Here is a 12847-nt window from a genome sequence, read left to right as displayed (position 1 = left end):
TTTTCTATTAATGGTTTATTCAAGTGGGCACAAAGAATGTACAGAAAGATTGCCCGTAGAGGTTGCTACACTGAAAAGTAAGCAACCGACAGCCTGTATAAAAGGGGGGCTGTGATTGGCTGTTACTTACGCGAGATTTGAACGGGACTTATATAGGCGTCGGATCAGATGTAGGTAGGGCGGAATTAAAAAAAATCAAAATCAAAGTAAAATAATAAAATAAAAGGGCATTAATAACAAAAGTAATAAAAATAAAATTAAAATAAGTTTATAGCCAAAATAATTAAAGCCCGTACATCAGATTTTAATCAGATTGATTACTTGGGGTTTGTAACTACGGTGACATGATACCAAGATCCCGTCACAATCTCGCTCTCGCTTAAGCGTTCCAACTCAGAAAAATGCGAATGCGCATGCCCGAGGTAACTAGGATACTGGGATGTCCAGGTGAATCAAAATAGCTGCCCACGATATGACGGATTACGAAAACTATATTTTCTGTACATTTTCGATGTATTACATTTTCACTACGATAGTGACAAGAAAAGTTTTATTTTTTCATTACAAACCTTGAACATTGATATGTGTCATGTCAGAAGGTCGTAGCCTCAGTCTCGCTATCTACGAGATGAGACTTGAATGGGATCTTGATATGATGTCACCATACAGTACTATGCGAGTTGCAAACCCCAAGTAATGTACTTCTGAAATTACTTATACTCGCTAATATCTGATACTAGATAATGAAATAATCCAATGTTATTTTCCTTATGTAGTATGAATCGTCCATCAGTATTTTTTCTTGCCAAAAAAGTAATTGACAAATACTTTTTTACACCAAAAATGTTGGTGTTATGTTTTCTCGCTGTCCCTAACGCACTTTGTTCTAAATAAAAGGGTTTACTGTGATATTATTTGAAGAAATTTAATATTAACAATATTAGTGTAATGACCTCAGATAAATTTAAGCCAGTATTTTTCGTGCAACATTTTATTAGTCCCGTTCTCGTACTGCGTCATCAAAAACAGATGCAGATGTTTTTTTATATTGCGAACTATTAGCTCAATTATTATTTTTCAAGAAAATTCAATTTAAAAATACAACGTATAATGATACAACACACATCAATACAACATTTAATTTTTTAGACTATGCAGTACGCGCGTACATGTTTGGGAAGTGCGTATGCTCGGGTCTCGGCTTCAAAATATCCGCGTAGATGGATTTGTCCTTTTTGCTCTGGTGTTTCGGTTTTCACAGGATTTAACCCGTTTTAGTTCGAATAAAGGTAATATAAGTCGATCGATAGTTTCTACCGATATCAGGCCCGTAGTTTGGGGAGGTTCGGGGGGTTCGGTCGAACCCCCTAAATTTTGGAAGTGAATAGATTTATTATCGTAGATTAGAACATAATAAACAAACAGTATTAATTAAAATAATTATCATCGTTTAAATCACTTGACTCATTGAGGTAACTATCAGATTCAGCAGCTGATGTTAAATATTAAAACAACATTGAAACAATAATGTAATGGTAGTCACTCTCTGAATGATGTGGTGGTCCTGAATAGGGCCGTTTGTCTTGTGCGAGTGTTCGCTCAGTAAGTAAAGTGTCACGGTGGGGATCGAACGGGATTTACACAACACGACACTGTACTTTCCTAGTTTGGTTCATTAGTTTTGTATTCTTAAATGATGGCATATATACTGTTTTGTTCCAAGTGTATCAGCCAAATGTAGTCAACTTATTTTATTAGTACGTGTAGCCTGTGTTATTGGACAATAGTATATAGCTACGGATTCAACAGATCATTAAAAAAATGCCGAAGATTTATCATCACGAGTTGTATAGGTCGAAGAGCTCCTTGCAGCCAACAATTTACCCCACAGTGTTGCTTCAGCACTGAAACTATGCGACGAATCATATTTTTCAAACATATTTTTTACACGTTTTTTGTTTTGATGTCTTAGAGCATTTACTATATTTTAGTGGGTTCATAAAAAGGAGATGTATAGTCATTGAAGTCTATTGAGACCGCTGCTAAACTGCCACTATATGTATATTATTTTACCGCCCTCTAAAAACAGATTTACAGTGAACCAAATATATTTACATACTGTAAGAAACTTGGTTGTATGCCATTGGTTAGTGCATTTAATTTGTTTGATGCAATCATTGTGCCAGCTATTTCTTATGTTAGCGATATGGGGTACAAAAATTCGGAAATCGAGAGGGTACAGACAACATTTTGCAGATATCTACTTAGCGTGAATATTGTACTAACAATGTAGCGATATTGGATGAATGTGGAAGGCTGCCATTATGCTGTGGTTATTTTAAGCGTTGTATCTCATATTGGTTAAAATTAGTTGAAGTAAAAATTAGCTAGAACCCCAAAACATGTTATATCATGCTTAAACGATTAGACAAAACAGGCAGACTTACTTGGGAAACCCACATAAAAATCGCCTGTTCAAATATGGTTTCGGCATTGTCTGGTTTGAAAAACAAGTTGGAGATACTGCAAATTTTTTAGAGATGTTTACTCAAAGAATAAAAACAATTTGTCAGCAAGAATGGCATGCCTCAATTTCACAATCATCTAACTGTGCACTTTCGGCAAAATCAAAGTAGTATTGGCAAGCAATTATAGACTAAAATATATACTGACGAGTTTTCGCTGTTTTGGCCATAAACAATGTTGAATTAGGTAGACACACAAAAATATAGTTAGATCAATAATTTTTTAGTTTTTGCAGTAATATGCTCGAATTTAGCATGGTAGAAAATGAAATTCACTTAGTTTTTATATGTCCATTTTAAATGATCTAAGGGTTGATCTTTTGTCAAATAATGCAATGTGCAATTTTGCAAATACATGTACTGATAGTATGGGCTTACTTCGTCGCTACACAAACTGCCACACCATTTATCAACTAGTTCTGTATCTTTTAAAAGTTTTCGAGCGACGAGATGAATATGAATCCAGCTTAACTTAGTACCATATGTTTACATGAATGTTGTATTGTTTTTAAAACGTGCTATGCACATTTCTACTCATTACATTTTCTACGATGGGCTGAGGCCATGTACAGAAATAAAATTACATAATACAAAATTGACTAATACTAAAATGAATAATTGTAGACAGATTTCGACATGAAATCGTGTCACTTTTATGTGCGCTAACATCTGCGAAGAGCGAAAAAACTCGTGAGTAGCATTCCACTTTAAAATGCTCAGACAATAATGCTAAGATACGTATAGTCTTGTCTTTTTTGTGTTCAACATTTTGCCGTAGTGGATCTAGGGTGTGGATGCGTTTGTCTGTGGGTGGGGAATGGCTCAGGACCCCTTCTCTAAAATCATATGGTAAAATAGTTCAATGATGTTATTTGAAATAACTTACCAACGTAACACAAAGTAAACCAATTGAATTTAAAACCGAGAATATAAAAATGTTTGTAACAGAGCTCAAAGACACTTTTATAAAATTCACACGTTTCACGTCAAATATATTATTTTTTGTTTTCGAACACCCTATTTAAAAGTGCTGGCTACGGGCCTGTGATATCATGCTTGAGTTTTGTGAAGCGGATCGAAATATAATTTGAAAAATCGTGTTATTTTCGGGAAATTTTGATGTCATGGTGTCAACGCTTTCCTACCTTGTGTTATTATATGAGTGGTAGGGGAATGTACCGGCGACTGACTAACTATGCCGATCCCACTTTAGTTCATTTTTTTATTATCCAAGAAACGTTCCGAGCGCCTGTGTTCCCAAACTGCCAGAAGTGCCAGAAAGCGTTTCAAGTTTGTATATTTTCATCCCATGTACGTCAATCCATGTAGGGGAACATATCGTAGTCAATAGACAGCAATGTTGGTAGAGGTAATTGCAATGGACATATCGTAGTCAATAGACAGCGATGTTGGTAGAGGTAGTTGCAATGGACATATCGTAGTCAATAGACAGCAATGTTGGTAGAGGTAGTTGCAATGGACATAATCTGTCACATTGGCTGTGATTGGGGGATCAGATAATTCATACAGCACGATTGAAGCAGGTGATTGAACAGTAGTGTAATCAGATGTTGGGGCGGACATATTATGTAGCGGTTGCAGTCCAATAATGACTTGTGGCTGCCAGCCAAGGTTCATTTGTTTGGTCGTCACCTCACCATTATACATTGGGAGGACTCCCACTATAAACCTGTATTCGCTGTCAACAAAATCAGACACAAAGATGCGTGCTCTGGTGGTTGTTAACAAGGTCAATGGCATGCCTCTTGGCAAGGTTGAGATGTTTAAGCATAGGTCTATGGTTTAAGCACAGTCCCTCAACAACAGGAACTGTGGTTTAAGGTAGCGAGAAGGGAAATTTTCACTTTTTTCTTGATTTTTCAAAAATTTATAAAACGGTTACTTTAGACCTTGATACATCACCCCAGGTTTACAAAAGATCGAAATTGCTAAATAACGTTGCTCAAATTAGTGTTTTAAAAGACTAGCAGAAAAGACTACAACTGGCGTTTCGTGGATATTTGCATAATGTTTATCTTTGAAAGGGTTTAAATGATAACATCTTATCTGTATACTCTGTTGTTGACGATTCTGATATAACGGGTGATAAGCTTCCAGTTGCAAACAATGCGTGTTTATCTAACGTCCATTGTCAGCATTATTGTCAGTCGAGACTTCGTCGGAGAAACATGGTCATACAGTACTCATTTCGCCCAACCTTCCGCTTTTACATCGACCGCTTATCGCTTAATTTCCGACCACGCGGTCTTGAAACCGACCGCATTTTAATCGCGTTTTATTTTTCGCTGGCTCGCTCATTGAAAACATTGACCGCTCGCCCAAACACTGATCACTGGCACATGGGTGGTCGAAATGGTGGTTTTGATAGTAAAGTGTGAACATACAACTAGTAGTAACTATTATTACATTCTGAACGACACTTCAAATCTTAGACTAATAGTTGTAATACACTTGTATCGTGAAAGCAACTGAACTGGGACCTCTTGTTACATGTTTGGGTGCTTGTTCTCGTTGTAATATTTTTTTTAATTTTAATGAGACAGTTACGTGAAAAAAGCCTAGGTAACTCCTTTTGACAGAGCAGAGAAACGAGGAAATGTTAGTGATTAATTCCAAAAATAACGATACCGAATCCACATCGGTCCACGTCTGGTAAAATTTGACATTCAATTTTTAAAATTAAGTCACGATCATTGAATGAGTTCGGTCTATACCGTATACGTACCGTAAAAGTGTTTCCACAAAAAATATTTTCGACTAAAAACGGCCATATGCCCTGAAAAATCGAACAGAGCTTGACATGTATGAATAATTTACTGGGCTTAAAAGAAAAACGTGTCAAATTTAGTTATAGCCATAACTATTTGGTGGCCAGTCGATGAACAATTCGAAACTTATGATTCACACGGAAGTCCTTCAAGGCTGAAAATCATCGACCCTACTCTAGTTTACTTTATTTCACAACTTGCAGAGAAAACTGATTCGCGTGAACTCTAATGTACCTTAGCCTAGTATTTTCTTTTTCAACTAAGGTCAAATTCCATCAGTTTGTCAAAATATATGTTTTTCAGCAAATAATATTGAAGCCTGTCACAGCACAAAAAACTATGTGAATCGACGCCGGAGATTGGATGGTACAACAACCCTTCAATTAGTGTCAAATGTGCTTTGTTACAACATCATTGATTGGCTGAGAGTCAATCTGATTAAAATCTGATGTAGTGTACGGGCTTTAATTATTTTGGCTATAAACTTATTTTAATTTTATTTTTTATTATATTTGTTATTAATGCCCTTTTATTTTATTATTTTACTTTGATTTTGATTTTGTGATTTTTTTTAATTCCGCCCTACCTACATCTGATCCGACGCCTATGTAAGTCCCGTTCAAATCTCGCGTAAGTAACAGCCAATCACAGACCCCCTTTTATACAGGCTGTCGGTTGCTTATTTTTCAGTGTATACAGGCAATCTTTCTGTACATTATATTTTGCCCACTTGAATGAACCATTAATAGAAAATTGCTAGTATATTTTTATTTGCAAAAGAAATTCCACAGCATTTTACAATTGTTGTCATTACATTGAATATTTTTTTCACTTCCAACAAATGTGTACACTTCCAGATACATCTTCGCCAGCCAAGGTTCGTTCATTCAGTCATCGCTTCAATTTTACATCACTGAGCATAATTATCTAGAATGGAAGCAAAAAAATAAGTAAATCGTAATGATTAGAACACTGTAAACAGCTATAGAAAACAATGCAAACTGATTTTAAATTGTATAACGGCCCACGGCATCGACGCAGACAAGTGGAGCAAAATAATATTTCCTGATCAATTGCGATGTGTTCCAAATAAAAAAATATTTTATTCCAGTCCAAATCAGCTCAATTACTTTAATAAAGAGTTATTGTATAATGTACAAAACATTGATACAATTTGATGAATATTTACAGCTACGGCTTCAATACCGTGGACGATTTTGGCCCGATCGTCAACAAAACATCACCCGTCTCCAGGGCAGGCGACTGGAAAAAGACACCGGTGTTCGGTCGAACCGGTGGAAACAAAATCTTCACTCCCAGAATAACTATGCAAAATAACGATCTAAAGTCGAACCATTCGAGCCACAATATTAACATAAAAATGACTTTCGTTGCATTTTACAATGATAAACTTACCGAAAAGCCGTGTCATTCTCGGTCGCTAACGTCGGTATAATCCACCATTTTATTTGAGTCTGTTTGCTACCTGACTCTGCCCGGTGACGTCATCATGTGCGCTATAGAAGGAGGTCTGTGATTCGTTGACTAAAATCGTCGATAGTGGGTCTCGTTGAAATCTCGTTACATAGGCATCGGCTCAGATGTAGGTAGGGCGGAATTTTAAAAAAAATCAAAGTAAAATAATAAAATAAAAGGGCATTAATAACAAAAGTAATGAAAAATAAAATTAAAATAACTTCATAGCTAAAATAATTAAAGCCCGTACACTACATCAGATTTTAATCAGATTGGCTGAGAGTCACCTGATCGGAGCACGACCTGGGTCACAGAACCATATTTGTCCGTATTATCAACAGGACTTTGCAAGATACCCACATTTTCAATTTATTTTAGCGCGGAAGTTGCGAACAAATGTAAAAAAAATCGTGAATTTCATGGATTCGAATAAAATAAAGCAAGCGATTGATAAGGATGATTACTAATATTTTCCCCGATGCTCTTCGAATTTTTATTTTTTTTTATTTCAAGGTAAGAAATGGCTAGTTGAAGTTGCATCGTCTTCAATGCGGTTGTTTCACCGCGAACAACTCTAGCTCTGTTTTGGGCATGGTTTAGTTTTGCGATGTAAAATAAATATATATATTAAAATAATAATACTTGTTTAATTATTTGGGGTTTCAGCCCACAAATTACGGACATGATCTCCATGAATTACGGTCAATGTTTGTCTTCTCTCGGCTGATTGTCACGGTGTTGATCGACGCCCTTCCTAAACTCAGTATGGAGAAACCAACGGGGATCGACATTCCAAACAAACAATCGAAATTATCAACGAAAGACGAGATTTTTCTAGATATTTACAAACATACTGTCATGACAAACATATGTAAAATTAACAAATACACAAAGAGGTGTAATATTAGGTTTTATTTTAGGCTTAGAAATATTTTCTTTCACTCAGCCCATGCATGTAACTGCCATTTAGCTTTACGGTCCTTCAGCATCGGGGGAAAACAACAATAATTATACAAAACACATTGCGAAGACTTAACAATCAGGAAAGAACCATGTCGTACTTGTGTTGAAATACATTTTGTATTTCACATCAGAATATTGTTTAAAATAAAATATTCAGTCCAAGCCAAATCGAGGTCAAAGGGTCAGGTTGCGTGCATATAATTATAGATAGTTAAAACAAAAAGTATTTGAACTTTTGTCAGCTGTTCAACATCTATAAAAACCAGAAAGACAATTATAAGACAATGTGAACCTCGGAAATTACTCTGTTAGTCCGAATTTTAAATGCGCGCGAGCGAGCAGGTGGGCGGTGATATTTCGGGGTTTGCGCGGTCAAAAATAAAGCGGAAATTGTCCGGTCGAATTCAACAAGCGGTCGCAAAAGCGAGAGAAAAAGGTGATTGGGAAGCGGGTGGGAGGTTGTGCGAAAGGAGTACTTTAACTTTGCACAATTTTCTTTTAAATCGTTTTATTTTCCAAGTCAATATTCTATTTTACTAATACATTTTTTTCTAACGCAATGGCGAAGAAAAGAAAGAAAGCGTTGACAGAGGAGGCAAAGAAAAATCTGCCACTCAGTGTCGCACTCTGACACAGCAATTTTTTTTCAAACATCGGCCATTTTGTTTCACCATGAAAACCGTTTTATCAGATGTCTTATCAGACAGACACTTGAAGGATTAGCTTGTTTGTAAACTGTCAGCGTGTACAGTGGGACAGTAATGTTTGTCAGAGGATTATCCCTCGTTGTTCGTTTGCATAACAATGGAAAACCCGAACGTTCCTGGAGTACGGACTCAAATGCCAGCAGTTTTCTTCATTTTTCACGCTCGAGCTTGAAATTATTCATTATCTGACACTCTTTATGAGTTCTATGATATCAGTGGTTAATATGTTTGGCCTTTTTTAGTGTATATTTATAATAATGCAGCAAATCTACAGTGTTTTATTAACCAAAACTGTTTTTCGCGTTTTTCTCGAGTTGAAGTTTTGATCGAGTACGACTCATTGGGACCGCCGCCAAATCAAGTGCGTTCGGACTAGGACATTCAAACTCGCAGTTATCGTTCAAAAGATAATGATGGTGCGAAATATGTCTGGGTTTTTAAAGAAAATGCTTTGTCACAGAATAATAGTCTGTTAAAGGTGCTAAGTATGAAATAATTTGGGGACAAAAAAACAAACCTGCATAGAAATCGGAATAATAGGTCTTTTGATTATCGGAGACGCATTTCAATGGACTTGATTACGGACAATGTAGGACGTAAACTTCACCAGGAAATTCCGCAGTGTGCTCTCGCAATCGCGGACTCGGTCATTTTTACAAGGTTCGCCATTTTTGATGTCACGTGATAATTATGTAAACAATGACTGTCCAGTTTGTGCGAACTTGCACCTCTATACTTAGTCTTTTGATATATATAACCTAAATTACTGTTCTGGACGAGACCACAGACAGAGAATGTTTTATTTAAAAACGTCACAAAACCCTTCTCACCTTTCTCATTAGCTAATTTACTCAGCTACACCAATATCTGGTAGAATCAGAGCAGTCCAACTCACTTCTAGAATGGTATTGCGTGATGACAGAACCCACTTTTTCAAAGTGACTGATTGGAGGATGAAACACTGACATTATTGAATAGATGTTTCATTTGCAGCTGTCTTTGTCCACTCTCAAAGCATACCAACCAAATGGCCACAGTATTGGCACTCCTCATTGAGGTTAACCACACAGATAAATATTACATAAAATACAAATACACAATGTATGTAGAAACATGCCTGGCGGTCCTCTTGGCTTTGTCAATACTTAAACCAAAGAAAATTAACAATTTTACTTTGCTGTACTAGTTCACAATATTTGTCGTTGAATGGACACAGCAAATAAAATTAATCAAATTCAATGTGCTGGTATGCTCAGAGAAAATAAACTGATTGCACAAAGTGGTTCTTCCCATGCATTGCTAGGCAACCATAGCACATCCCCCACTAAAAATGAATATATCTACATGTATATCCAAAGTCATAGTAATTGTCTAAGATGACAACTGTAAACATTCTTTATCAAAATGAATGAGCAGTTTACAACCTTCTGGTTATTTTCAGATAGACAGATTTATGAAAAACTCTGCTGGCATCCATGGCGTTGTCAGACTGGGCTACATTTACATTGGGTAATTGGCTTCCCACTCAAACACTTGTATGAATCCATACACGTTGTGCCAAACTAGAAGTATTTACACATAATTAAGTTGGAGGTTTTTGGTTTGATTCAAAATAGCATGCATACAACAAAGTTCTGCTACAGCAGGATTTATGGCAGTGTTCAAGTGGACAGCTGATAACCGAAAGTAAATACCACCCACTCTGACAACGCCGTGGATCCAGCGCTACATACAGACAGACTCAATCAAAATTTGGGTTGTAAGTAGTGTTTATTTTATTTACTCTGCAAAATACAATCTTAAAAGTGAAAGGTAATTATTTTTCACCTCTCACAAAATTCAAATTCCTGTTTCTTTTAATGCATGGCCAAGAATTGAGAAACAAAGTACAATGAATGAATGAATGAAACTGAAGGTCTTACAGTGAAACCTGTCTAAAATGAACACCCTAATAACTGAGAAAATAGTGTTGTTTACAGGTGTTCAGTTTAGACAGCTATCTGGTTCAAAGAGTTTTAAACAACTGTCATTAAAAAGAATAAATATCCTGCCATTCACAAGAACTTCAAAAAAATGTCTAAAATGCTCAATCTTTTTTCTGCTTTGACAACACTTTTTATTTTGTCTGCAATGTTGCAAAACTAATACTAATTGAGGCAATGTTCACTAGTTGAAATAAACATTACATACATTATGGTAGAAGACCTGTAGTAACAACATATTCAGTAAAATGGTTAAATTCATTCTGGACAAGTTGATATGATCTACATCTGATGCATTATACTTTAATACTCTATATGAATGTAATGAACACAGTGATGTATAAAGAATGAGCTACATGGAATGTTTTATATACAAAATGTTTACAAATATGAATGCCACATCAACGTCCATTACAGCCATAATCATCCTACTGTGAGCACACCTTGCCCTAATTTAGATTTATTTTGCAATAAAACAGTTGTCTTGCTTATAACAAGTCATTGTCAATGACACGTCCCCGTTCCGTTCATATTTGAGTGACATATACATTCAAAGCAGATCATGACCGAAATGCACCTGCATATGTACAACACATTGTGCTAAATCTGAACAAAATCCATCCATGCATGACTGAGATCCGGTTCTGGAATTGTGAAAATATGTGATTTTGATGCATTTTCGGCCTTAAAATGGCCATCATTCCGCTATTGTTAAGCAGATCATGAAACAAATGCACATATCTATTTGTGACATGATGTACCGTGTGTGTGTGAAGTTTGAACTTGATCAATCCAGACATGTCTTGGATACGGATCCAGAACTGAATTCTTTAACAAAATGGCCGCCAGCCGGCCATTTCGAACTTGATCCGAAAAAAAAAAGACGTGCATCAAGGTCCTATTATGTTTAATGTATGTACCAAATTTGAACAAAATCCATCCATGCATAACTGAGATACGGGTCCGGAATGGTGAAAATGTGCGATTTCAATGCATTTTCGGCCTTAAAGCGGCCCCCATTTGGCTATCGTTAATGAGATCATGAAACAAATGCACATACATATTTGTGACATGATGTACCTTGTGTGTGTGAAGTTTGAACTTGATCAATCCAGACATGTCTCGGATACGGATCCAGAACTGAATTCTTTAAAACAAAATGGCCGCCAGTCGGCTATTTCGAACTTGATCCGAAAAAAAAATGACGTGCATCAAGGTCCTATTATGTTTAATGTATGTACCAAATTTGAATGAAATCCGTCCATGCATAACTGAGATCCGGGTCCGGAATGGTGAAAATGTGCGATTTCAATGCATTTTCGGCCTTAAAGCGGCTGCCATTTGGCTATCGTTAATGAAATCATGAAACAAATGCACATACATATTTGTGACATGATGTACCTTGTGTGTGTGAAGTTTGAACTCGATCAATCCAAGCATGTCTCAGATACGGATCCAGAACTGAATTCTTTAAAACAAAATGGCCGCCAGTCGGCCATTTCGAACCCGATCCAAAAAAAAAAATGACGTGCATCAAGGTCCTATTATGTTTAATGTATGTACCAAATTTGAACAAAATCCGTCCATGCATAACTGAGATCCGGGTCCGGAATGGTGAAAATGTGCGATTTTGATGCATTTTCGGCCTTAAAATGGCCGCTATTCGGCTATCGTTAATGAGATCATGAAACAAATGCACATACATATTTGTGACATGATGTACCTTGTGTGTGTGAAGTTTGAACTTGATCAATCCAGACATGTCTCGGATACGGATCCAGAACTGAATTCTTTAAAACAAAATGGCCGCCAGTCGGCTATTTCGAACTTGATCCGAAAAAAAAAATGACGTGCATCAAGGTCCTATTATGTTTAATGTATGTACCAAATTTGAATGAAATCCGTCCATGCATAACTGAGATCCGGGTCCGGAATGGTGAAAATGTGTGATTTTGATGCATTTTCGGCCTTAAAATGGCCGCTATTCGGCTATCGTTAATCGGATCATGAAAAAAATGCATGTGCATATGTCCCATATAATGTGTGATGTATGAGTGAAGTTTGAACTTAATCAGTCCATGCATGTTCGAGATACAGGTGATCACGGACGCACGGACGCACAGACGGACGCACACAGGGCAAAACATAAGTCCCCGTTTTCGGACTGCGTCCGAACGGGGACTAAAAATACTAAGGTGTTAAAAGTTAACAATAATTGGAGTAAATTTTCTATTTCCCCTGGGTGAAATCTTGTGGGATCAAATCCACTTGCGAGTGATCGCCTCAAATAAAGTTGCACAGAATTGGCTTCCAAAACGGTACCTAAAAATCCTGACCCAAACAAAAGTTTGTAGTCATTTGAATACTATCTGTCTAAACTTTAGGGCCAAATAGACAAACTCTCA

At 36.6% G+C, this 12847-nt stretch overlaps 1 long non-coding RNA gene across 1 annotated transcript; it reads right to left on the bottom strand.

Annotated features, from left to right (window-relative positions):
• Window positions 1–6062: 6062 nt before the first annotated feature.
• LOC146734378 (uncharacterized) lies at window positions 6063–7057 on the bottom strand. The gene is made up of 2 exons (XR_014931475.1): window positions 6731–7057; window positions 6063–6241 (listed from the first exon to the last, which is right to left on the bottom strand). It is a non-coding gene; the product is annotated as an uncharacterized LOC146734378 (long non-coding RNA).
• Window positions 7058–12847: the final 5790 nt, after the last annotated feature.

The sequence above is a fragment of the Saccoglossus kowalevskii genome, chromosome 14 (genome assembly GCF_978046115.1).
Source record: "Saccoglossus kowalevskii chromosome 14, keSacKowa6.1, whole genome shotgun sequence".
In the NCBI taxonomy this organism is placed as follows: domain Eukaryota; kingdom Metazoa; phylum Hemichordata; class Enteropneusta; family Harrimaniidae; genus Saccoglossus; species Saccoglossus kowalevskii.
This window is presented reverse-complemented; position numbering and strand designations above follow the sequence as displayed.